At 42.1% G+C, this 27444-nt stretch overlaps 1 protein-coding gene across 10 annotated transcripts in view; it reads right to left on the bottom strand.

The window, feature by feature from the left end:
• Positions 1-27444, bottom strand: part of LDLRAD4 (low density lipoprotein receptor class A domain containing 4) — a 511331-nt gene that overhangs the window by 333597 nt on the left and 150290 nt on the right. For 2 of the 10 annotated variants that reach the window (XM_060200613.1, XM_060200611.1), the window contains exon 3: positions 11294-11512. The exons of the other annotated variants lie outside the window; for them this stretch is intronic. The gene's annotated coding sequence lies outside the window, so the exon portion shown is untranslated. The remainder of the gene's footprint in view (positions 1-11293; positions 11513-27444) is intronic. 10 annotated transcript variants of the gene reach the window in all.

The following is a 27444-nucleotide window of genomic DNA, read 5'->3' on the forward strand; positions in this document are numbered from 1 at the left end:
TTCCTCAGAGTCAACTATTATAAATTTGCCCAACGCTTCTTTACACACAGGTCAGAACGGAGGCAGGAAGGTTAAAGGCTTTGCTAAAGGTTATGTAGCAAAATCTAACTTACTGTGCCTCATAGAACAGTCAGTCTCTCTGGATTCCAACAATCTGTTTTCTCCCCAGTAGTTAAGGCCAGTGTTACGGTCCCCTCCTCACCTTCTCACCTCCCCATCTGCAAAGGATAAGGAAAAGCATCCCTTCCCTGCCTGAGAGATGCCCACATAACCCTGTCTGTCCAGAGGCTGTGCAGCTAGGCTGAGCGCTTGTGACAACAAACAATAAATCAATACAGCAACAGAAAAAAAAAAAGTCCATTTGTACTCCACTTCTCTAGAATAATTCAGAGAAAAACTAAAATATAAACAAGACAAAAACATTTTTTTAAATGTTGTGGCACTTTGCTGGAGAGCAAATTCAATTTTATAAAGGGGCAAGATGCTGCTAGTGCCTTGAAGAGTATCAGCAGAGACGGCTCAGTTCACTGAGGCCTGGGCTGCCAGCACTTTCCTTGACACTTTACACGAGTGACAGGACTTCTCTAGTTTGGGCTTCCCTCACAAGTAAAGGGTGTGATGGAAATGAAATTCTATCCACGTCCCTTTACAACCCAAAATGTATGAATTAAGAGATTCATGAGTGGTGAGGGCTGAGCGGTGGTGCTCCCGGCTAAGTGCACACAGTACTAAGCACAAGGACCCACCTAAGGTCTCGGGTTCGAGGACTCACTGCCCACCTGCAACAGGAAGCTTCTCTAGCAGCGAAGAAGGTCTGCAGGTATCTATCTTTCTCCCTCTCTATCTCCCCTCCCCTCTCAGTTTCTGTCCTATCCAATAAAATGATGGGGAGGGAAAGGAAAAGAAAAAATAAGTGGGGGGCAGAGCCAAGATGGCAACTTGCAAATAGCGGCTGGCGGGAGCTCCAACAAGCAGCAGCTTGTGACCGGGGATTCTCTAGACAGGGTTCCAGATGCCAGCATGATGCCGACCAGACTTCCCTGGACAGACAGCCCCACCAATGTGTCCTGGAGCTCTGCTTCCCCAGAGCCCTTCCCCACTAGAGAAAGAGAGAGACAGGCTGGGAGTATGGATCAACCTGTCAACACCCATGTTCAGCAGGGAAGCAATTACAGAAGCCAGACCTTCCACCTTCTGCACCCCACAATGACCCTGGGCCCATACTCCCAGGGGGTTAAAGAATTGGAAAGCTATCAGAGGAGGGGATGGGATACAGAGTTCTGGTGGTGGAAATTATGTGGAGTTGTACCCCTCTTATCCAATGGTTTAGTCAGTGTTTCCTTTTTATAAATAAAAAAAGAAAGTAAAAATAAGTGACTGCCAGGAGCAGTGGATTTTTAGTACTGGCCTGGAGCTCCAGCAACTGGAGGCAGAAGAAAGAGAGAAAGAAAGAAAGAAAGAAAGAAAGAAAGAAAGAAAGAAAGAAAGAAAGAGAAAGAGAGGGATGGAGAAAGGAAGAGAGAAGGAAAGAAAGAAAGAAAGAAAGAAAGAAAGAAAGAAAGAAAGAAAGAAAGGAAGGAAGGAAGGAAGGAAGGAAAGGGAGGGGGAGGAAGAAAGAAAGGAAGGAAGAAAATTCAGTAATGGTGTAAATAAGCGATCTCAAATTTCTGCAGAGTATAGACACACCCTTGACTAGGAAAATCTTCCAAAACTACAAGTGTTTCTCAACTGCCTGGTCCCAAAACACCTAGGAGAAAGTGCCCACAGAAATCATACAAATGAAGTGAATCAAGTCAGTGCCGTGGAAGCCTGTGGAAAAGGACCCGGACCACACAGGCCTCCTCTGCGGGGATGAAGCGCAGGATGGATGGGCCATAGAAAGATGACAGGCGGATCAAATCGGAGCTGCTTTCTGACGGATGAAACACAGCTTTACATGTAGAGTTTTAATTGTATTTATTTTGTTGTTGCTGTTGATACTGTGATCCACAGAGGAGAGAGAAAGACAACATTGTACCCAAGCTTCCTACAGGGCCATGGGGCCAGACTTGAACTTGGGTCACAAATACGGCAGACACTCTCCAGATGACCCATTTTCCCTACATCTTTGTTTTCAGTAACTGATCAATGGAAGTATGGTTTTGAAAGTCCAGCTTTGGTTTCAACTGGGCTATTAGTAACCGCAGCTTTTTTAAGAGAGGTCTGGGGTGTGTGTGGGGGGGTGGAGGGGACAGGTTTAAGCACAACACAAAAGTTTCTTTCTCTGGCGGCCAGGCTCAAGCCTGGGTCATTCACACAGCAATGTAGCGCACTAGCCAAGTGAGCTATTCCATCAGCCCATGCTCTGTGGGGCATACAACTATAACACCACCTGGCCCAGTTATTTTATAATTAAGTTTTTAATAACAAGTCTCTAAGAGCTTATAAGATGGGTAATACAGAGGTAGAGAACTACTGATCTTCAAAAGCCATATATTTAATTCTAGCTGACTATCTAATAAGCTTACATTCTCCACAGATGGAATTATGAGTCATTCCACTAACTGTCTTTTAGAAGACAATATGAGAAAGAAACCAGGCTCTGTATTTCTCTCTCCTTCTGCTACAAAGTACTCAGGGAAGTCCTACCCATCTAGAGAAAGACAAAAACAGGCTGGAGGTTTGGATCCATCTACCAATAGCCATGTCCAACAAAGAAGCAATTACAGAAGCCAGAACTCCTACCTTCTACAGCCCAAAAACAATTTTTTTTGCCTCCAGGGTTATTGCTGGGACTCAGTGCCTACACCACGAATCCACTGCTTCCGGAGGCTATTTTTTCCCCTTTTGTTACCCTTGTTGTTTAACACTATTGTGTTTATTATTGTTGTTGTTATTGTTGTAATTGTTATTGGATAGGATAGAGAGAAAATGGAGAGAGGAGGGGAAGACAGAGAGAGGGAGAGGAAGACAGACACCTGCAGACCTGCTTCACCGCTTGTGAAGTGACCGACCCCCTTGGAGGTGGGGAGCTGGGGGCTTGAACCGGGATCCTTATGCTGGCCCTTATGCTTCACACCATGTGCGCTTAACCTGTTGCACTACCGCCCATCCCCCCAAAAAAACACTTTTGATCCATACTCCCACTGGGGGAGAAGTGATAGAAGAAAGAGGAAAAGAGGGCTCTGAACCCATCAGGACCTGGAGAGAGAGAAGGAAAAAGGGAGGGACATTTGGAGGTAGTAATAGGGTTATGTGTTGCTTGGAGGGGAAGAGAGGACAGGAACTGGAGAAAAAAGGGGAGGCAATTATGTACAAATGGAAACAGATAGTTGTAGAGATGATGGTTAACCCATGTCTGCAACCTTAGAAGAACTGCTATAGCTTCCAATGGAGGGATTGGGGATTCAGAACTCTGGTGGTGGGAACAGTGTAGAATTACCCTGTTGACATGTAATTTTATAAATCAATATTAAATCACTAATAAATTTTTTTATAAGTACTCAGGGTCCCTTAAAGAACATGCATTGACTGTGAAATAAACAATTTACTGTAAGTTTAGAACTTACAGAAACATATTTACTTTGAATTTCAAATAACCAGAGTATCCTCACTGTCAAAAAAAATAACGGAACCCAGTTAGAGGATCTTTGTGACTTCGTGATAAAGTTGTCATCCACAAATGACTTCAATCAAATCGGCTCGTGCGGGAAATACATTTCAGCATCAGATCAGTTTACTCTTTTCCCTTAATGTGGTACAAAGGAATGAACCCAGGGCCTTCTTTCTTCAAGGAATTATTGAGAGACTTCTGCACATACAATATTACTCAAATTATCACCATCTTTAGATGTGCAGAAAACAAGAGAACTAAGTGCCTCCACTCAGGATTTTACAATTTATGTACAACTGGTAGGAAATGTGGGTACACACTCCCCCACACACAGAGAGAATAAACTAGTACTTGCCACTAAAGCACATTAAAAAAAAAAAAGCAATGATGTTAATTGTGGAAAAGAACAGAAAATGTAGATAAGTAGTTAAAAAAAATAATACTCCTAATGCCATCACAAAAACTATCTAGTTTTAGTCTCATGGGACAAATCTTTTAGATCACTATGCACTTTTTTAAAACAAAACTAGTATAACATTACAAAGACTACTACCTGATATTTCCTTTTAAAAAAAATTTTTTTAGTATCTTTATTTATTGAACAGAGATAGCCAGAAATTGAGATGAAGGGGGAGATAGAGAGGGTGAGAGACAGAGAGACACCTGCAGCACTGCTTCACCACTTATGAAACTTTGCCCCTGCAGGTGGGTACCAGGGGCTTGAACCTGGGTCCTTGCGCACTATAACGTGCGCTCAGCCAAGTGCGCCACCACCTGGTCCCCTGATATTTCCTTTTAATATATTAAAATTCACTCAGCATTAGTTGTGCCTATTCATTGGAACAGAAATGTTTATACAACTTTGGTATATTTGAGACAAATTTTTCAAAATTCAGAGTTAAAATTCATTTTCATTCCTTACTGCAAAATCAGGAATAACAAGAGAAGCAGCAAAGAACATGAGTAGCATATGGAATTATTTGGAGAATTTTAATACTGACGGGCATCACAGAAGCAAAGCAGAGGATCAATGCCTAACACAATTCCACCTGAAGGAAAGCCCTGGTGCCATAAATCTGGCAATTAATGTTTCACATATTTTGAAATGAGACTGATTTATAGCTATAAAAACACAAGGCATCTATGAGGCTACAACCAATATTTATTTTTATTTTTTATCACAGAACCTCTCCTGACACTACATATTTTATCATAGAAATGAGAACTATTGATACCGTTATCACAGTCAGCTGTCAAAACACAAAAAAGTCAAGGTCATAAAGTGGCACCAACTCAAAGACAAACTGATAGTTAAAAATGAAAAAGTGGGAGTTGGGCGGTAATTCAGCGGATTAAGCGCACATGGCAAAGTGTAAGGGCTGGAGTAAGGATCCTGGTTCTAGCCCCCAGCTCCCCACTTGCAGGGGAGTCCCTTCACAAGCAGTGAAGCAGGCCTGCAGGTGTCTGTCTTTCTCTCCCCCTCTCTGTCTTCCCCTCCTCTCTCCATTTCTCTCTGTCCTATCCAACAACAGTAACAGTTATGACAACAATAACAATAACAACTACAACAAGTGCAACAGCAAGGGCAACAAAATGGGAAAAACGGCCTCCAGGAGCAGTGGATTTGTAGTGCAGGCGCAGAGCCCTAGCAGTAACCCTGGAGGAAAAAAAAAATGTAAAACTGTCCTCAGAGCTGACTCTTAGACTCCTCTGACATGATGCATCACAGATTTGTTCTGTTTAGACCAAGCTCTTTTTTGGTGTTGGATAATTAAGCCACATAGGCACACTGTAGCCCGCATTTTAATTTTTGCTACTATCATTTCCTTTCCTGCAGCACTAAAGATTTTCATTAAGAGACGCAAACTGCAATCTGTCTACCTACCCAGCCCCAACTTCTATTTTTATTATTCTCCAGCCTTCCTGCCAGTTGGCATTTTATGATGAACCTGATAACTACAGCATATAGCACTAGTTAGAAACATGATCAATTTTTTCCCAAAGGATGAATCAATCTTAAATCTCAAAAAAAAAAAAAAGAAAGAAAAAGTAAAAAAAAGTTTTACAATTAAGCTTCTCTGAAAGCATAAAAATATTTAACAGCCTTTAGGTTCATGATTAGCTCAAAGCCTAGTGATCTGCCTACTTCTCATGTAATTTTCATAATGAGACTCAGAAGTAGCTTTCCTGACCTCAACACAAAGACTCTCATTCAAAAATAACTTATGATGGTTATCATCTTTGCTCTGCTTTTTCATTTCTATTAAATTGATTTCCTCACTGTTAGATCCATCAAGTCGCTTTCCAGGACCTCCAACTTTCTACTTATTTTATCTAACTGATGATCGAAGATGTGTCTATATTTCTCCTGAGGTCCAGCTGAAAACACCTGGATGCACACCTGCAGCAAGCAGATTGAGATCCGATGGTCACCTGGCTTGTAGTCTGTTCAAGTGGTTTCAGAAAGAGAAAAGCATATTAGTTGGTTCTATGACTTCACTGAAAAGCTGTTCCAAATCATACCTAGATCTCCTCTGTCAACTTCCTCAATCTAAGAAGAGGCATATTGCAAAGCTCTATGTGTTAGATTTGGGTCTTTTTTTTTTTCTCTCTCTCTCTGTGAAAGTCTTTGAATGACAGGGTCACAAGAACATTAAACTGACACGTTTATGAAAATGTCTGTATTAAAGTATACTTGAAGAGGCCTGGCAGTGGTGATACATAATAATATGTTCAAGGACTCATGCAAGGACCTGGGTTATTTCACAAGTGGTGAAGCAGGTCTGCAAGTATGTCTTCCTCTCTCCCTCTCCATATTCCTCTCCCCTCTCAATTTCTCTCTGTCCTATCGAATAAAATGATGGGGGGAGATATGGGTGCCAAGAGGGGCAGACTCATAGTGCCAGTAGTGAGCACCAGTGACTGGAAGCCAAGACAAAAAATTTTAAGGTGATTCAGGAGGTGATGCAGTGGATAGAGCATTGAGGTTCCAAGTTCGATCCCTGGCAGCACAGGTACCAGAGTAATGTCTGGTTCTTTCTCTCCTCCTTTCTCATGAATGAATAAATAAATTCTTTAAAAAGAAGAAAAGGAAAAAGAAAAAGAAAAAAAATAAGTATACTTGAGAGTCACAGGGTGAAGAAACCAAGAGATGTCCCTGTTGGAACTGAGACTAACAGACTAGTATTGCTACCTGACAATCATATGTAAGTGAGCACAATCCACAGCTGGTCTTAGCAGAAATGTCAGGGTACATGGCAAAACAAATATGGAAAATGTAAAAGATGACTCTTTCTTCTCTGACATCTTTCTCACGCTGTATCCCAAATACATACCCCTATCCATCCACATACCCCCGTGGGTAACAATACCAACTTTATGCTGCCCTCGCCTATCCAATCAAAATACAGTCAACACTTGCCAATATATCAAAGTCTGTTGCAGGCAACAACAACAAAAAAAACAGCTGTAATCCTGCTCTGACTGAGGGCAAAGAGTGTCACAAGATGTAGCTGACATCATGCTAGAAGAGAGGGGCTCTTAATGGGGAGTGTGCGACTCTTTCTTTCTTGCCCATCAAACTGTTGTCATGGGTCTTTCTCATCTCTGTCAGCACGGTCTTTACGGCAGCGATAATGCCTGACATCGATGTAGGTAGCGATGGCATCGGACAGATAATCCATGAGAGTACATGCTCTGAAGCGATGAAAATAACCCGCTTGGCAGTGAGGCCCCCAAAAGGTGACATGATAATCATTTAGCAGATGAAGCAATACAAATCTGGCTCAGGGCTGTGGTGCTGTTAACTATTCTCGCTCGGGTGTTACCTTAGAGACATGCCACCATCGCCACAAGAGAAATGCAGTAAGAAGCATTTAGAAGGAATGGAAAGACATATATACTCTTATTCAAACCTATCCTCCTTCTCTCTCTCTCTCTCTCTCTCTCTCTTCCTGAATCATCAACAAAGAAAGCTAACATACTGTGTACACGGAAATGATAGAAGGGTCTTCTCAATGACAATACTAGAACGGGGGGAAAGGACTGGGGAGATGGCGCAGTCGCAGCACAGAGAACGTGTATGTGAGAGCTCCCAGTGCTACTCTGCTCAAGAATCGAATCGTTTAAATAGTACCGTTAAAATAAAGATGACAGAAGCAGGGACTTATATTCGGAAGCCTATTTAAAGTGAACGACAGAAGGAAAAAGCCCTGTGGCCACGTCAAGCATCTTCCAGGTGAGCAATGGCCTCCTTCCACAAAGGTGGTTTCACCATTCACAGTTTGAAAGGCGTTTTACTATCTCTGCGGCCTCCCTCTATATGTCAGTGTCAACAAGGCACAATCAACATCCCAATGTCAGGTGCAGAACTGAAAGGCCTTCAGGAAACATTCTGTGAGAGCTGCTCATCTCCAGAATCTGCTGGGGGGGGGGGGGGGGCGCAAGTTCAGCAGAGAAAAATAAGAGGGAAAGGTGGGACCAAAAGCAGCAGAAATTCTCTGGGGCCCTGAACCCAGAGAGCCCTCAAACCCTCTCTTACTTGCTTAGTGGGAAAGAATGCACCCGTCTTCCTCTTTTTATGTAGTCTCCACTCCTTACAGGCCTTGGGTAAGGTGTCTAATTCCCGCTGCCTCTCAGTGGCCTTTTTTACCTTTTGAATAATGATACTAGAGACTTCCTTTGGAGTCAAATTATCTTGTAAAAAAAAAAAATCTAAGTGGCATGTAGATTTAAAGATAGAAATTTAAAAATTCATATCATATTTACTTATGTTCTTTTTACAATCATTAAGGGCTATTTTGAGTTTTTTATTTATTTTCTTGATCTTTATTTATTTATTGGATAGGGACAGCCAGAAATCAAGAGGGAAGGGGGTGAGAGAGAGGGAGAGAGACAGAGAGACACCTGCAACACAGCTTCACCACTCACAAAGCTTTCCCCCTGCAGGTGGGGACTGGGGGCTTGAACCTGGGTTCTTGCACATTTTATCATGTGCAGGGAGTCCTGGGATTTCCAAACAGATAAGATGGGCCTAGACCCTCTCTCTGTTGTTACCAGTCATCTATATCAGGAACAATACAATAGACCCCTTTGTGGGCCCCCATAGGACCTTGCCCTCAACATGGATCAACAATGATAGAGAATGTTCTGTCCTCTGAAAGAACCTGAGGAAGATGGGTTCTGAAAGTGGGGCAGCTTGGGACATTCCTACTCATGACCACAGAATGTGAGCTCAGATCCACAGGGATGCAGAGGTCACATAGGCTCCTAAGCTGAATATGGGCTCCAGATCACATCAGACCGATGGGGTTTACATTCAGCAATATTTATACTCCTTTCCCATATTTGGGAGCTACTCTCTTCCCTGATCCAACTTTCTGGTCCTTTTTCCAGCCATGACATCATCTCCCAAGACAATAACTTGGATCCACCTGTGTATCAGATGTCAGGCTCAGAAAAGGGGGGGGGGTAGGATAGTCATGGGCCCTTTGGAATATACCTAAAATAGGCTTACTAACTATCTACAAAACGGAGACCCTCAACTCTTCATCTGAACGTAGGTTCATGATTAGTCAACAATTTGTTCGGCTTTCTATGTTAACTCATTTTTTAGCCACCAGGTTCCAGATGCTAACATGATGCCAACCAGACTTCCATGGACAGACAACCCCACCAATGTGTCCTGAAGCCCCGCTTCCCCAGAGCCCTGCCCCACTAGGGAAAGAGAGAGACAGGCTGGGAGTATCGTTTGACTTGTCAACGCCCATGATCAGCAGGGAAGCAATTACAGAAGCCAGACCTTCCACCTTCTGCACCCCATAATGACTATGGGTCCATATTCCCAGAGGGATAAAGAATAGGAAAACTATCAGGGGAGGGGATGGGATATGGAGTTCTGGTTGGTGGGAATTGTGTGGAGTTGTACCCCCCTTATCCTATGGTTTTTGTCAGTGTTTTCCTTTTTATAAATAAAAATATAAATTAAAAAATTCAGGAATCTTTTGTCATACTGACTTTTTTTTTAGTACTGATATCTGTAGAGACCTAAGGTCTAACAAGATAAAGCCCATGATTACATTACATTAGGGCAAAAACTAAATAGGACCATCACTGATAAATATTACTAACTGCCCTTAAGGATATGGTAACATTATATATCTCCTTACATTTATCTTGCTATATCTCCAATTATATTACAACCTTCCTAAGTGCACAGAGCACTTTTTTTCTAAAAGGTTCCCTACATTTTATTTTTAGGATGACTCTCTGACAAACCCTTTTCCAAAGCAGTTCGGAGGTGTGACTCCCTACCCCTCACTCCATCCCTCCACTGAAAGCAAAATAAATAACTAACAGGAAATTAAATAACCTGTACTTAGGGTAAGAGAGACTTGAGTGAGATCCTAAGCAACCTTCCCGTAAGAGACATATTCTCCAAGACACACCACAACTCATCAGAGCTGGCACTCTCTTGCTCCATTCAAAGCTCAGAACACTGCAGCCACACTGATTTCAAAGAGAAAAAATCAGTGAGAAATAAAACTAATCCATTTTAAAATATGACACAGTCATGTTCCTGTTGGTTAGAAGTTAATCTCAGAGACACATAAGTCAGTCCCAAGAGCAGTGTCACATGAGAATGAATCAGGTCGGAGAGGCCCATGGCCTCTGCAATTATGCAGTTGACCTGCAGCAAAATGTGTATCAATAGCTGACAAGTCAACTCTCTTTAAAAATTTTCAGTATCAATATTATCAATCTCAATATCATCAGTATATCAAAATATATCAATATATCAATATTATCAAGCCCATGTCCTCACACACGGCAGGATGTGCATTCTACCAGGTGTACACAGCTCAGCCCCAAGAAAATGTAGCTGATATGGAAAGCCTTTCTGATGAGGTCATAGCATACATATCACTCATCATCTGTGTGATTATAAGATCAAATTCAGGGGGCCGGGTGGTGGCGCACCAGTTGAGTGCACATGTTACAGTGCTCAAGGACCCAGGTTCGAGCCTCAGGTTCCTACCTGCAGGGGGAAAGCTTTGCAAGTGGTGAAGTGGTGTCACAGGTGTCTCTCTGTCCCTCTCCTTCTCTGTCACTCCTTTCCTCTCAATTTCTGTCTCTATCCAATAAATAAATAAATAAAACAAAATAAAATTCAGTTGACAGTATCTCCAGACAAGGAGATAAATAAGTTTACAATAATGTTCCTTTGTCACAAGAACATTCTGTCCCTCCCTTGCCATTATCACACAGTAAATGAATCAGCAAAATATTAGAATTAGCCATAAAGAATATGACTTAAGCTGGCTTAAAAAGTATAAAGATCAGGCCAGGTGGTGGTGCACTTGGTTAAGCACACACATTGCCATGCACAAGGATCTGGGTTCAAGCCCTCACTCCCCACTTGCAGAGGGAACACTTCATGAGTGGTGAAATATGTCTGTAACTGTCTATCTCTCTCCTTACTCTCCTCTCTCAATTTCTCTCTGGCCTATCAAATAAAATAGAAAGAAGGGGGGGGGGAATCGTCACTGGGAATGGTGGGTTTATAGTGCTAGCACCATGCCCCAGCAATAACCTTGGTAACAATTAAAAAAATAAAATAAAAAGATAGAGAAACTCATTACTTAACAAGAAGTCCATCCTATTGTGCTACAATTCCAATTTCACCTATGGAGAAATATTTACCATGGGCCTTAGACTGATGATTAGCACAAGCACTACCAAAACAAAAGCATTACTGTAGTTATTTGAAGGGCTTCGTTTATGACTAGTCTTCCCCATCCTTGGGCTACTCAGCTGCTTCTTTTTTAACTGCTCTGGATATCACGTCCAAATTCTTGGCCATGGCGTTCCTCGCGCTATGCCATTTTCTGATGTATCAACGTCCATACTCTGGCACAAAACCTGAAATGGAGCACAGATGTGACCTGCCAAAAACAAGCCTCCAGGAATACAGCTTGCAGATTCCAGTGATGTTTCCTTCAGTTGCTTCCTATTCTCGGTGTGCATTGTAGTTTAGGGTTCTACTGTGTTTGCTTTGACTGTCACCTCTCTCCCCATTCTGTTGTTGTTGCTGTTTTACTCTCCCATCCTGAAATTATGTAACTGAATATATGAACCAAAATAAGGCACGGACCTTGTTAAATTTCATCTGAGTTTGTTAACCGATCTTGCTAAGTCTATCACTATCTTTCTAAATTATGATTCAGCTATAATGTATTTATTGCTTCCAGCTAGAAATATGAAAAGCCATCTGTCTTAGTTCATCCAGGCTATTATAGCAAAAATAACACAAACTGGGTAGTTTACCAACATTTATTTCTCATAGTTCTTAAGGCTGAGAAGACCAAGATCTGTGCTTGCTGTCTGGTGAGGTCCTGCTCCCTCATAGCCGGTCATGTGTTTACTCCACACAGTGGAAGGGGTGAGCTAATTCTCTGGGGCTTCTTTTATAAGGTCACAAATTCATTAGTGAGGACTCCACTCTCAAACCTAATAATCTCCAAAGGAAGACCCCACTCTTTCTGACCTTGGGAGTTTGAATCTCAATACATGAGTTCTGGGGAACACAAAGATTCAGACCATCATTTTAAACTTCAATTACAGAAAAACCCCAGAGGACAGGGTTCGAATCTCCTCTCCTTTAGAAGAAAGTTTTTTCAGTAATTATAATTGGTGGTACTGGTAGGTAGTTGTTGTTTCTTTCCCCTAATTTTGCTGTATACACAAAATAAGACAAATCAAATCAGTAATCAGAAGCTATTATAATTACATCACCCATTGAGAATCAGAATTTTTAGCATAAATCAGAGAGGGTAAGTGCAATGCCTAAAGAAGTTAAGATCTGCAATGCTTGAAACTGACATTGAATTAAATATATTATTGAATTTATACACACTTATACTGAGAAAAGTGATATATATGCTTACTTAGCATTGTCCCCTGAAAAGCCCTAGAAATAGTAATACCGTATCAGACTACTTTCCTAAAATATGATTTCTCATTAAAAGAAAGTAGGGCTTTATGGGGGGAGTGCAGAAAACGTACAAGATGAACATGGAACATCTTGTCACATCAGATAGCAAGGAAACTATCAAACTATAGGGGTCATATCAAAATAAACCAGCAGTGGTTTGGGAAGGCTTCTCGGTGAGGTTGATGAGGTAAAACAGCTAATTTTATTCATAGATTTTCTTCAAGTTTGGGAGCTACTCTCTGCCCTAATCCAGCTTTCCAGCCCTATTCTCAACCCTGACACCATCTGCTCAGACAATATTTTTGTCCACCTTCATGTTAGATATCAAACTCAAGCAAAAACTGTGGAAGTCCTGAGTCCCTAGGAACATACCTAAAGTAGACTTCCTAGATTCTTTCCAACCTCAGATCCCTATTTTCAGCTGCTCTATTCCTACTTTTTGGCTTCTGTTCATTAATCATTTTGTTCTGAATTATATCTTACTACCTGTAAGCCACCAAGGTGCAGATGCTACTGTGATCCCATCCTGACTTCCCTGATCAGCAGACCTCACCAATGTGTCGCAGAACCTCCATTCTCCAGAGCCCTACTCCACTAGGAAAAGACAGAAGCAGGCTGGGGGTGTGGATCAACCTGCCAATACCCATGTCCAGTGGGTAAGCAATTACAGAAGCTAGAACTCCTGATTTCTGCACCCCTTAAAGAATTTCGGTCCAGTGGTCTGGGAGGTGGCGCAGTGGATAAAGCATTGGTCTCTCAAGCCTGAGGTTCTGAGTTCAATCCCTGGCAGCACATGTACCAGAGTGATGTCTGGCTTTCTCTCTCATAAATAAATAAATAAATAAATAAGAATTTTGGTCCATACTCCCAAAGGAGAAATGTTAATGGAAGGTGACCAAAGGGCTCTGAACTCCTATTCCATCAGAACCCAGAGAGCAAGAAGAAAAAAAGGAAGGACATTTGGAAGTAGTAAGATGTAGGTGTGACTTAGAAAGGAAGAGAAGGCAAGACCATAGGGAGAAAAGGGAGGACATATATATACACATATATTTACAAAAATAATAGTCAACCCATATCTGGAACCTTGGGAGAATTACTGTAGGTTCCAGTGGAGGGAATGGGGATACAGAACTCTGGTGATGGGAACAGTGCATAATTATATCAGTTAACTTATAATTTAGTAAATCAATATTTTAAAACGTTTTATTATCTGTATTTATTGGATAGAGACAGCCAGAAATCAAGAGGGAAGGAGGTGACAGAGAGGGAGAGAGACAGAGAGACACCTGCAGCCCTGCTTCACCACTCACAAAGGTTCCCCCTGCAGGTGAGGACTGAGGGCTCAAAATCGGATCCTAGTTAACACTGTAACGTGCGCCCAACCACGTGTGCCCAGCCCCATGTAAATCAATATTAAATCACTAATAAAGTAAGATAAAATTAACACAGCTTCAACGTTCTTGAGGAAATTTTACATAACTGTTGAACTGGGGGTTTACTTCACATTTGGCTAACTTCCTTCGTCTTCTCATTCTGTTGGATGCTCCAGGAGGGCAGGCCATGGATCGGAGCCTGAGTGAACTTAGGCAACAAGGAGCAGTTCATATCGTAAGGGCCTGGCAGAGGCTACAGCACCAAGGTCAGCAAACGTGGGTGGTGGCCAGAAGGCTGAAGTTGTAAAGTGCTCAGCACATGGCAGGGAACACAACCTTCAGGCTGTAAGCTGACAAGGGAGCACTCCTCCCAAGGGTCTGCTAATATGAAAAGTGAATCCAAAATGGTATAAAGCAGGGGTGGTCTCAACAAGTTGTCACACGTATCAGGAAGGCTGTGGTCACAATTCCCAGCTGAGTTGCCACTTATCTGTCCTATTTCTCATTCTTGTGAAGAGGTAGACACAAAACCCGTTAACAGGGTTACAGAATGATGATTTCAGTACAACCAATCCCCCACTCTATTAACTGATGTTCTCTACTGCAGAGGTCTCTTCCTGATGGTGACTTCTTCTTGTCCCAATCACAGAAACAGCATCTCCCCACTATCCGGATGCTGACCTGTCCTTTGCAGAAGACTGTCTGAGATGAAAGTCCATTTGCCTCCTAGCTTTTTCATGTATTATTGTGGCTTTGCCACATTGCTGAAGGAGAAAAGTCTTTAATTATCTTGGTCATTCCTTCAAAGAAATATTTTAGATTTATTATTTTTAAGAAGATAATATTAATAAATAATAAAAATAAAACTTTAAAAAGATAATATTAATGGGGGTCAAGTGGTAGCACACCTGGCGAGCACACACATTACAGTGCACAGGACACAGGTTCAAGCCCCTGGTCCCCAAATGCAGGGGTAAGCTTCAACAGCGGTGAAGCAGTGCTGCAAGTGCCTCTCTCTCTCTCTCTCTCCTCTCTATCCCTGCTGCCCTAATTTCTGTATCTATGCCAAATAAGTAAGTAAAATAAGTGAATAAGCAAACAGGCATAAACTCTTAAAAAAAAAGGGAGGGATAATATTAACATCACATTTTGGTAGTATACCTACCTGGTAAATGTTTTTATTATTGTTTTTTGTTAGCTTTTCACATTTACATGTGAAACTGACACTAAGTTTAAGGAATAAATAGATTTAAAGAGATGGTATATGTATTATATAAAAGTTAATTTTCATTTTAATCACTGAATACTACTTCCAAGCTACAGTTGAAAGGTAATCTTGGAAATAAGGAGACCAAAACTATCAAATCACTCTCTCTTTCCTATTAAAATATGCTGCTATGTCATAGGTACCGTAGACTAAGCATGAACAAATTTTAATCTATATTATGATTGCTCTAAAAAAATGTCTTTTCTTTCACAAAGTCCCCCCAAAATACCAGGAAAGCCCCAATTTATCATTTTCTTCTCCAGAGGAAACAAGTTCAGTGGGTGGAACCATTTCAAAACACCATGGTCAGGGTCAGAGAGAAAGAGCTTACAGGATAAGGCGTGTACCTTGCCATGTGCACAGCTCACTTTTGAGCCCCAGCACTGCATGGAAGGTTCTATGGCACTGGAGGAAGCTCTCTTAATTTCTGTGGTGTCCCTCCCTCTCTGTGCCACTCTGTAGGGTCTTTAGTGGCCTCTCACTCTAATGGTCTCTGTCCCCTCTAAATAAAGAGTGGCCCAGAATGGTAAAACCCTGCATGTGCAAAGCTCTAACTCTGCAAAACAAACAAGTACAACAACAAGAACTGCCCCGCCCAACTTTGTTGATTTTCCACTAGAAAGTCTCACACACCTACCCCTCACCTTGCACACAAGAACTCTACATGCCGGGGCCAGAAGGTGGTGCAGTGGATATAAAGTGTTGGAATCTCACGCATGAGAACCTACGTTCAAATAACTTAAACTGTTCCTATGGTGATAAATATTAGTAGTTAAGTCTTTTTTTTTTTTTTTCATGCAGAGTAAAACTAACAAATTCTGAAAACTAAGCTGTGTTATTCACATAAATGCTAAGACGGAGGACATGGCACAGTTCAATTCTATTTTCACCAGAACTTTATCTTTAGAGAGTAAACACATGTGTGAGATTAACCTTTACACCCTCAGAAACATCCACAAACAAACCCGCCAACGCTGCACTGGGGACGGGCACAGCTCTGTTCAGGGCAGAGGATCCCGTTAGAGGCAACAACAGCAGTTACTATTTTCAGATCTCTCTGTTTCAGGAAACTCAACAACTCACAACTCAGCATAATAAAGAAACTAGATTTTTTTTTCCTCCCCACTCATCCCTCACCTCTACAAAATGTCTGCTGAGAAGCTCCCTTAAAAAATAAATGTGTGGGCTGGGGAGACAGCATAATGGTTATGCAAAGAGACTCTCATGCCTGAGGCTCCAAGGTCCCAGGTTCAATCCCCAGCACCACCATAAGCCAGAGCTGAGCAGTGCTCTGGTCTCTCTCCCCTCTCTCTATACCTCTCATTAAAATAAATCAATAAAATATTTAAAAAACCAACAACAAATGTGTGTGTGTCTGTGTGTGTGGGATACACATATTATACTACTGAGCCCAGTCCCCCAAAAAAGGAAAAAATACAGAGGATAGAGAAGAAAGATGAGTGAAACGCCATCACATTTAGAGAAATACAGAAAGTACGCCAGGCAGAACTACAAGGTCTTATCTATCTATAGTACTGTTGTAGGCCATGGAAAGAAGAGAAGGAACAGAAGGAAATGGGGCGGGGGGGGGGGGGGGGAGGCTGAAACTGCAGGAGATGACAAAATTGTTAATGCCACTATCAAGGAAAACCTTTTTTCTGAGTCTATGCTCGCTATTTAGAAGCATCTACCTCTGTGACATATCAAACGAGGCTAAAGTTTTGCTCTGGCTACAGGATGCCTCTCTTCTCCGCCTTTATTTCCAGTCCTGAAAAAACATCATCTGGGGGCCAGGTGGTGGTGCACCTGGTCGGGCACACAGGGTGCAAGGTACGGGCACACAGGGTGCAAGGTACGGGCACACAGGGTGCAAGCTACAAGCACCCAGGTTGGAGTGTCAAGTCCCCACCTGCAGGGGAAAGGCTTTGCAAGTGGTGAAGCAGCACTGCAGGTGTCTGTCTCTCTGGTCCTCTCCTTCTCTATCACCCTCTTCCTTCTCGATTTCTGGCTGTGGCTATCCAATAAATAAATAAAGATAATACAAAAAAAATTATTTTTTAAAAACATCATCTGTGTCCTGATTCTTTCCTTTATTTTTATGACTGCTCACTAAGGAACAATACTAATGAAGAGGTTAATAAAATACACCAAGGGGGTCGGGCGGCAGTGCAGTGGGTTAAGCACACATGGTGTGAAGCATAAGGACCTGTGCAAGGATCCCGGTTCAAGCCCCCGGCTCTCCACCAGCAGAGGAGTCACTTCACAGGCAGTGAAGCAGGTCTGCAGATGTCTGTCTTTCTCTTTCTCTCTTTGTCTCCCCTCCTAACCTGTCCTATCCAACAACAAAAACAGTGATGGAAACAATAACAACAAGGGCAACAATATGGGTATTAAAATGGGAGAAATGGCCTCCAGGAGCAGTGGATTCGTAGTGCAGGCACTGAGCCCCAGCAATAACCCTGGAGGCAAAAAAATTAAAAAATAAACAAAAGCATACCAAAATACTCACTAGATACCCTTACACCCTATGTTCAGTTCACATTCTCAAGAAATCTGATCTCAAATGTTATTTACACCTTAACAGAATCTTTTTTTCTTCTTGATATACAGTCAAGAATGAATTCCATTCATTCAGCTAAATTAAATCAAATACTTATCATCTTTGTTTTGGGGGTGCCCAAAATCAAACCAAGGATCCCACACATACAAAGCATGTGTTCTACCACCAAGTTTCACCCCGGCCTCAAATATTTATTGACACTAATATGTGCTACAACCTAAAATAGCATCATACTTTAACGGAAGTGTTTTCTTGCAGTAATGGGCTGAGCTAGTTTCATGAAATTTATTATAATAGCAAAAATGTTTGAGTGGTAAAAAGCACCTCACTATCTTTTACTTCTCCAAACTAAAATGAAGAGAAGGCATACAATCCAGAGCCCTCTTTTAAAAGACTTCTTTAAAAATATTTTTTTTTTTATAAAAAGGAATCATTGACAAAACCATAGGATAAGAATGGTACAACTTCACACAATTCCCACCACCAGAACTCCATATCCCATCCCCTCCCCTGACAGCTTTCCCATTCTCTATCCCTCTGGGAGCATGGACCCAAGGTCATTGTGGGGTGCAGAAGGTGGGAGGTCTGGCTTCTGTAATTGCTTCCCCGCTGAACATGGGCATTGACAGGTTGATCCATACTCCCAGCCTGCCTCTCTTTTTCCCTAGTAGGGTGGGGGCTCTAGGGAAGCAGAGGGCACATTGGTGGGGTTGTCTGGCCATCTACTCTCCTTCACCCCACCCACCCTTTTTTCTTTTACTTCTTCCCCCCCCTTTTTTTGGATAGAAAGAAATGGGGGGTGGGGTGGAGGAGTCGGTAGAGACACGCACTGCCTCCCATCTGTGAAGCTTCTTCCCTAAAGATGGGGACTGGGGCTTAAGCCCAGGGTCTTGTGCACTGTAACATATTCACTTAACTGGGTGCATCACTGCCCAGCCCCCTTATAAAGGTATTTATAAAAAGAAAAAGAAGCACTACCTCGACATGTTTCACTTTGGACTATGTCCCCAGAAACCAGGCCTGTGATGTCAACCCTTCAGCTCCAGTACTCAGCCACCAAGTTGCAAATGTTACTATGACGCCAAACTGACTTCCCTGGGCAGAGGACCTCACCAATATGTCCTGGTGCCCCACCTCTCCAGAGCCCCAACCCATTGGGAAAGAAAGAGGCTGGGAGTATGGATCCACCTGCCAATGTCCATGTCCAGCGGTGAAGCAATTACAGAAGCCAGACCTCCCACTGTCTGCACCTCATAATGATCCTGGGTCCATGCTCCCAGAAGGATTAAAGAATAGGGAAGCTTCCACGGGAAGGAATGGGATACGGAACTCTGGTGGTGGGAATAGCAGCCCTTTTATCCTATGGTCTTGTTGATATTTTTTATTTTATAAATGTTTTTTTTCTTTAAATCACAGAAACAAAACAAAAAAAGAAGAAGAAGAAAAAGCCTTATCATTGGTGAAAGAAAACACACAGAGAACGTCGTTGTAGGCAACAAAGAGAGAGGAGAGGACAAGGAAAGACTTCAAAGACCATTTCCTGAAGACCAAAAGCAGAGCTTTTTCTGAATTTGAAGAAAACCTGTCCCCCTTTCCAACCGTTTCCCCTGCTGACCAAGTTTCACAAAAACACAAATGGAGAGCTGCTGCTGTTGGTTTTATAGCTGTCTATCGTGAGAAAGAAAATGCTGAGTCTGCTACACAAATTTACATAAACCATACACCAGCCTGAGAGCTAGGAGTACAAAAAAAGAAGTGGCAGTTTGTTTTTGTTTTTTTAAATCGGGGTTGACGAAAATTTCTTTTATGAAAAAAATAATTCAAAAGGAAAATGCCACTTTTTTTTTTTGCCTCCAGGGTTATTGCTCAGTGCCTGCACTACAAATCCACTGCTCCTGCGGACATTTTTTTTTCCTGTTGTTGTTTTGTTGTTGTTGGATAGGACAAAAAGAAATTGAGAGGGGAGGTGAAGACAGGAAAGAGGAGAAAAGGACACCTGCAGACCTGCTTCACCGCGTGCGAAGTGACTCCCCTGCAGGTGGGAAGCTGAGGGCTCGAACTGGGATCCTTGTGTAGGTCCTTGTGATGGTTCTTGAGCTTCATACTATGTGCGCTTAACCTGGTGACACCCAGCCCCCATAAAATTCCATTTTTGGGTGTCGGGCGGTGGCGCAGCGGGTTAAGCGCAGGTGGCGCAAAGCGCAGGGACCGGCGTAAGGATCCCGGTTCGAGCCCCCGGCTCCCCACCTTCAGGGGAGTCGCTTCACAGGCGGTGAAGCAGGTCTGCAAGTGTCTATCTTTCTCTCCCTCTCTCTGTCTTCCCCTCCTCTCTCCATTTCTCTCTGTCCTATCCAACAACGAACAACATCAACAATGGCAATAATAATAACCACAACGAGGCTACAACAACAAGGGCAACAAAAGGGGGAAAAATGGCCTCCGGGAGCGGTGGATTCATGGTGCAGGCACCGAGCCCAGCAATAACCCTGGAGGGAAAAAAATTCCATTTTTAGGACGAGTAACTGTCAGATTATGTAAGTTTACAGAAATCATGACAGCACAGGATTTGACTGCATCTCTTGATTTCCTTCTTAGGGTAGATATTACTCTACTGTGAATTAATACCCTTTTCTGTGTTGCACAGAGAAGAATGAACAGAACCAGATGTCTCTTAACTTCTAAATAGAACTACACTGGCCCTCACTACTTTCTTTACATATAAAGAGGTCTAAGTCTTTGTATTTATTCTTCATATATTATTTCGAAAAGAGGAACTATCATTACAATTATCCAAGTATGATACCTATAAAATCATATGGAAAAAAAAACTAGAAAGCAGAAGACAAAAGAAAGAAAACAAAGAAAGAAAGAGGGAGTCGGGCGGTAGCGCAGCGGGTTAAGCGCACGTGGCACAAAGCGCAAGGACCGGCGGAAGGATCCCGGTTCGAGCCCCCGGCTCCCCACCTGTAAGGGAGTCACTTCACAGGCGGTGAAGCAGGTCTGCAGGTGTCTTTCTCTCCCGTCTCTGTCTTCCCCTCCTCTCTCCATCTCTCCTATCCAACAACGATGACATAAATAACAACAACAAGAGCAACAAAAGGGAAAATAAAAAAAAGAGAGAGGGAGAGAAAGATGGAAAGAAAGAAAGAAAGAAAGAAAGAAGGGAGGGAGGGAGGAAGGAAGGAAGGGAGAAACTGGGAGCTGTCAAAAGCTGCTTAACATTTGAGGGAGATTAAGAGGGTGCAAAAGAGAATAATTAAATAGCCACTAAGAGAGCGGAACAAACTATGGCTTCCACAAGTCACATGTTTGCAAGCCTCGAAGCATATTTCAAAACTGTCTACTGCTACTTCTGAAATAAGTATATAAATAAGGATAATCAGTTTCAGAAGGAAGCTAGAAGTGGAGCCAAATAGTGAACGGGTTCTTGTGGTGAGCAGACAGATTCAGAGGCGCAAGGGTAGAAAATGAGCCTGGTCTTCAACGAACAGCCTGTCTGCAGTGCCAGATAAGAAACGGGGTGCTAAGTCTCTCCAAACCCTAAGGATCCTCTGAGAGAACATTAACTACCCTCGACAGCTGACTTTGTAAACAGGGACCGAGAGGGGTCGGGGTGGGAGACAAAAGAAAAGAAACCAAAAATTCAAAAATGAAAAGAAACCAAAAATTCAAGCATCTCCAACTGTGCTCTCTCCATAATGCTCACGGTCTCTAACTGACTTTTCCTCTTGATTTTAATTACAGCTGAGAGAGAGAGAGAGAGAGAGAGAGAAGGAGAGAAAGGTAAGAAAAGTCAAAGAACCACTCTAGCACACCAGGCAGTGGAGCCAGGAGCCTTCAAGCAAGCAAATGTCTACACTGTACCAGATGAACTAATTCCCTGATCTCTTCCCTACTTAGACGACTGTTTGGTGATAAGGAGGGGGTCACATCCTGAAGGACCAACCCCACACAGCAGGGAACCTACAAACCGTTCTGCTGGGCTTTGTGATGCATTCCTGAATAACTTTTTTTTTTATTGCCACCAGGGTTAATGTTGGGGCTTGGGTGCAGGCATTATAAATCCACTGCTCCCAGCAGCCATTTTTTTCTTTTCTTCCCCCCCCCCCTTTTTTTTTCTACTTTTTGTATTAGATAGAACAGAGAGAGATTGCAAGAAGATGAGGAAATAGACAGAGGAAGAGAAAGACAGACACCTGCAGACCTGCTTCACGGCTCATGAAGCAGACCCTCTGCAGGTGGGGAGTGGAGGCTCAAGCCCAGGTTCTTGTGCTGGTAATAACGTGCCCTTAACCGGGTGTGCCACTGCCCAGCCCCAAATTGCTTCTTTTTAAAAAATTTTAATAGTAATTTAATATTGATTTACAAAACCATAAGATAACAGGGGTATAATTCCACACTGTTCCCACTACTACCAGAGTTCTGCGGCCACATTCCCTCCACTGGAAACTACAGTAGTTCTCTCAAGACTGCAGACAAGGGTTGACTATTATTTCTATCACTATATATGCCCTTCTTGGTTGTTTTATTTTTCCCTATGGTCCTGCCTTCTCTTCCTTTCTAAGTCATACCTACTACTTCTGAGTGACCTTCCCCTATTTTCCCCTCTCTTGTCTCTCCAGGTCTTGATGGAGTTGGGTTTCAGAGCCCTCTGGTTTCCTTCCCCTAACATTTCTCCTCCTCTAGGAGTATGGACCAAAGATCTTTACAGGTTGCATAAAGTGGGAGATCTGGCTTCTACAATTGCTTCTCTGATGGACACAGGCATTGACTGGCAGATTGATCCACACACACCCCCAGCCTGTTTCTATCTTTCCCTAGTGGAGCAAGGCTCTGAGGAGGTAATATCACATCAAAAGAAATATTGAGCTCAAAAAACATCTTCAGGCTCAGGATTACCCTGCACTTCACCCAGGCCTAGCTCTCCCTCACCTACAGCTAACAATATAAATCTTCACTGAACTGAATTGGTGAGAATTATTTACCATTTTTTTTCATCTCTAAGTAAAGATGTTTCCAAAACTAGTGCTGCCCAGAAGTTGCATTCTGTTACCTGCTTAGACAGTCATTTCTCTGATATTGGAAGAGTTCAAGCACAGTAGGGTCCACTTGTCCAAAGGAATTTGCTCATTCATCAAAACTAACTGTACCGAGAGATTCAGAAGTCCTATTTCCACAGCAATCCATGCTCAGAGAAAGACGCAGAGAAAAACTCTCTTCTTCGCCTAGGTAGATGGCGCATGTAAATGTCTTACTTCAACAGCTCCAAGTCATATTTAAGCAGAGAGAACACAGGACTTGCATGTGAGAGGGCTGGGGGGGGGGGGTGCCTGGCCCCAAACATGCTAGAATGTTTTCTGGTGTCTGTCTCTTTCTAGTTAAATAAGTAAGTATGTTTAAACGATTCATTTTAAAAGGCTCCCTTCTAGGCTAGAGGAAACTTAAAAAAAAAAAAAAAAAAAAAAGGATAAAGAAGAGGCCACAATTGGTGCATTGCACCAAAGTAAAAGACTCTGGGGTGGGGAGGAAGGTTCAGGTCCTGGAACCTGATGGCAGAGGAGGACCTAGTGGGGGTTGAATTGTTACATGGAAAACTGAGAAATGTTACGCATATACAAACTACTGTATTTTACTGTTGACTGTAAACCATTAATCCTCCAATAAAGAAATTTTAAAATAATAAAAGAAATGAAGAGGCCACAGGTTATGTGCATACAAAACTTCATAGCTCATTCCACTTAAGTGGGTTAATACAGACTTGAAAGCAGAACACACAGAGATGCAGATTACAATTTTAAGCATGAAAACTACAGCAGAGTTACTGAAAAAAAAAATATGCATTGAAATTCATCTTCTTGGGTCTGGGCAGTAGCACAGCGAGTCAAGCACACATGACACAAAGCACAAGGACCCACGGAAGAATCCCAGTTCAAGTCCCCGGCTCCCCACCTGCAGGGGAATCGCTTCACAAGTGGTGAAGCAGGTCTGCAGGTGTCTTTCTCTTCCCATCTCTGTCTTCCCCTCCGCTCTCCATTTCTCTCTGTCCTATCCAACAACAGCAACAATAACAACAAGGGAAACAAAAAAATGGGAAAAATGGCCTCCAAAAGCAGTGGATTCATACATAGTGTAGGAACCAAGGCCCATTGATAACCTAACCCTGGAAGCAAAAAAAAAAAATTCATCTTCTCCAACAAAAAAAAAAAAAAAAAAAGGAAGAAACTTCTGGAAATAATAAATTCAGCAAAGTAGCTGGATACAAAATCAATACAAATAAATTGGTGCCATTTCTGTATGCAAATAAAGAGTCAGAAGAAAGGGAAATAAAAGACTGAAGACTTAATCCCACATACAATTGAACCCAAAAAGATAAAAATGGAAGAAGACACCTTGTCCCTGATTGGAAGAATACATATTATTAAAATGGCCATTCTACCAGAAGCCAGCTGGTAGTGTCAGTGAAATCCCTATCAAGATCCTAATGGCATTTTTTGAGGACAGTGAACAATTTGTCCAAAAATTTGTATGGAACCACACAAAGCCATGAATAGCCAAAGCATTCACTTCTGGGGGAAAAAAAGGGGAAAAGTTGGAGGTATCACATTCCCCAACTTCAGATTATATTACAATGCAATAATGATTAGTACAGCATGGTACTGGACATTTGTACAATAAAAAATGGGCATCTGTATCAGTAGAACAGAATCAAGAACTCAGAAGAAGAGTCCACACATACATAACCATCTAATATATGACAAAAGGGCCAAAACCATTCTATAGGGTAAAGAAAGTCTCTTCAACAGGTAGTGCTGGGAAAACTGGACAGCCACATATAGAAAAGTCAAACCGGGGGGCCAGGCTGTAGCACAGCAGGCTAAGTGCACATGGCACCAAGCACAAGGACCGGTACAAGGATCCCAGTTCAAGCCCCCCCCACCTCCCCACTTGTAGGGGGGTCACTTCACAAACAGGTCTGCAGGTGTCTGTCTTTCTCTCTCCTCTCTGTCTTCCCCCCCTCCACTCTCAATTTCTCTCTGTTCTATCCAACAATAAAAACAACAACAATGGCAACAAAAATGGGAAAGATGGCCTCCAGGAGCAGTGGATTCGTGGTGCAGGCACCGAGACCCAGTGATAACCCTGGAGACAAAAAAAAAAAAAAAAAAAAGTGAAATCACATCACCACCTAACACTATACACCAAGGTCAAATTAAAATGGATTAAAGATCTAGATATTAGACCAGAAACTAAAATTTATAGAAGAAAATGTCGGTGAAACTTTGCAGGGCCTTCATATCAAAGATATATCTATCTGGAGACTCAACCTCCTGCCCCAGGCATGAGAAATGAAAACAAGAGTAAATAAATGGGATTACATGACACTGAAACGACTCTACAAATGGAAAGCAAGCTGAACAAGGATAGCCAGGAAACCCAGTAAGTAGGAGATATTTGCACATCACACACCAGACAAGCAACTGATATAAAACATCTATAAAGAACTGGTACCTCTCAGTGGTAGGAAAGAAAGGAAGAAAGAAAGAAAGAAAGAAAGAAAGAGAGGGAGGGAGGAAGGAAGGAAGGAAAAAAGGAAGGAAAAAAGAAGGAAAAAAGGAAGGAAGTGAGGAATGGACCAAAGAATGAACTAGACAATTTTCTAAAGAAGAGACACACATGGCTCACAGACATATGAAAAAATGTTCTACTTTGCTTATCATTAAAGAAATGCAAATTAAAACTACACTGGGATTTCATCTCACACCTGTGAAAATGTTTTATATAAACAAACTAGGAAATGACAGGTGTTGGCGAGGTTATAGAGAAAAAGGGACTCCGCTACACTGCTGTAGAGTGTAAATTGGTGCAGCCCCTTTGGAAGACAGTACGGAGAGTCCTCAACAAATAAAAATGGAATTACTTTATGTTCTAGCAATACCACTCCTTGGCATTTATCTTTTTTTTTTAAAGAATCAATTTTATTTATTCATGAAAGAGATAGGAGGAGAGAAAGAACCAGCCATCACTCTGGTGGTACATGTGCTGCCAGGGATCAAACTCGGGACCTCATGCTTAAGAGTCTAGTGCCTTAGCCACTGCGCCACCTCCCAGACCACTCCTTGGCATTTATCTAAAAGATACACAGTCACTAATTCAAAGGGACACATGCAACCTGATGTTCAAAGCTGCATTCTTCATAATATCCAAAAAATGGAAGTAGACAAAATGCCTACTGACAGATGACTGGCTAAGTAGTTATGGGATAGGTACTCCATGGGATACTACTCTGTAATCAAAAATAGAAGGAACTGTTGTGCTTAGTGAAATAAGAGATGAAAGACAACTACCAGATGGTTTCACTCCTATGTGGCATCTAGAAAACTGAAATACACAAACCTGCAAACAAACGAACAACAACAAAACTGTTCCTAAGACATTGTGAGAACTACGGTGGTTATCTATTAGCTTTGGGAGGTGAGAGGGTGGGGGACACAGAGCTTTGGTGGAGAGTGTGGTAAATAACTATGTCCTGTAATCTCGCAATCTTATACCTCCATATAACTCAGAAATAAAAAATGAAAAAAATAATCCTGTAACCTACTATAAAATCACAAATGAAAATAGCTAGTTTCGGTCTTATGTGGACTATAAGAAATTTAAACAAATGAACTTGTGAAAAGTAAAAAAAAAAAAAAAAATGAACAAATTCTCTCTAAGACTGTGGTGGTTATCATTGGGTGGTGGAGGGAAATGTCACAGAGCTCTGGTGGTGGCAGCAGAGTGCCTACCCCTGTAATCTCACAGTCTTGTAAACCATTATTAAACCACTAATAAAAATAATTGGGAGGATAATAACAAATTTGACTTCAGTTCAGGGCAAGAATTCAATTCCTGCTTCCATCAATCTTTAATATTACAATGTCCCTGATTTACCAGAAGTCTAGAGCAGCCTGGAATCTGTAAACAAAGAAACAAGGAGAATATTCAAAGCATTGCCCCTAATTCATGCTTAGCAGCTGTAGAACCGTGGATAAGCCATTCCATCTCTGAGCACCTGTTTCCTGTCAGTGAACCAGGACTGCCAACACCTCCGGTGTCTATTTCAGAAGTCTGCTATTCATTCACACTTCTATAAAGCTCACATAAGCAAAAGGTGGTATTACAGAGAAGACCAGTAAATGAATCAATGCATGTACAGTGTACAGTATAGTCACTTAAATGGTATAGTCACATAAATGGTTTTATGAACAACAAGAACAGCAACGTCTAACCACTATAAACAGCTTGATGTGTTACAGATGCATTAGGCTCAGAGGCCACCAACAGTTAGTGTTAGTATAGAGTTTTCAGTATTAGCTCTTGGACTTTCCTCATTTACAACTGGAAAACTTTGTGCAATAGTCAAACCCTCCAACTCCAAACCAGATGGGTCAATGCCAGGGCCATAATCATGCTAGAATTGATTTAGCTGTTAATTTTCAAATGCTCAAGTCACACATGGTCTCTGCTATTTACATACAAGGTAAGGTGTACTAGAGAAAGCATGCAATGGAAGATTGTCTATGTAAATCCCAAGAAAAGATCAGGGGTGATGGGACAAGAGGGAAATTGGGACCTCTGTCCATGGTAGAGAAGGAGCACTCGTAGGAAAAACATTTGATG

This window comes from Erinaceus europaeus, chromosome 10, assembly GCF_950295315.1.
Source record: "Erinaceus europaeus chromosome 10, mEriEur2.1, whole genome shotgun sequence".
In the NCBI taxonomy this organism is placed as follows: Eukaryota; Metazoa; Chordata; class Mammalia; order Eulipotyphla; family Erinaceidae; genus Erinaceus; species Erinaceus europaeus.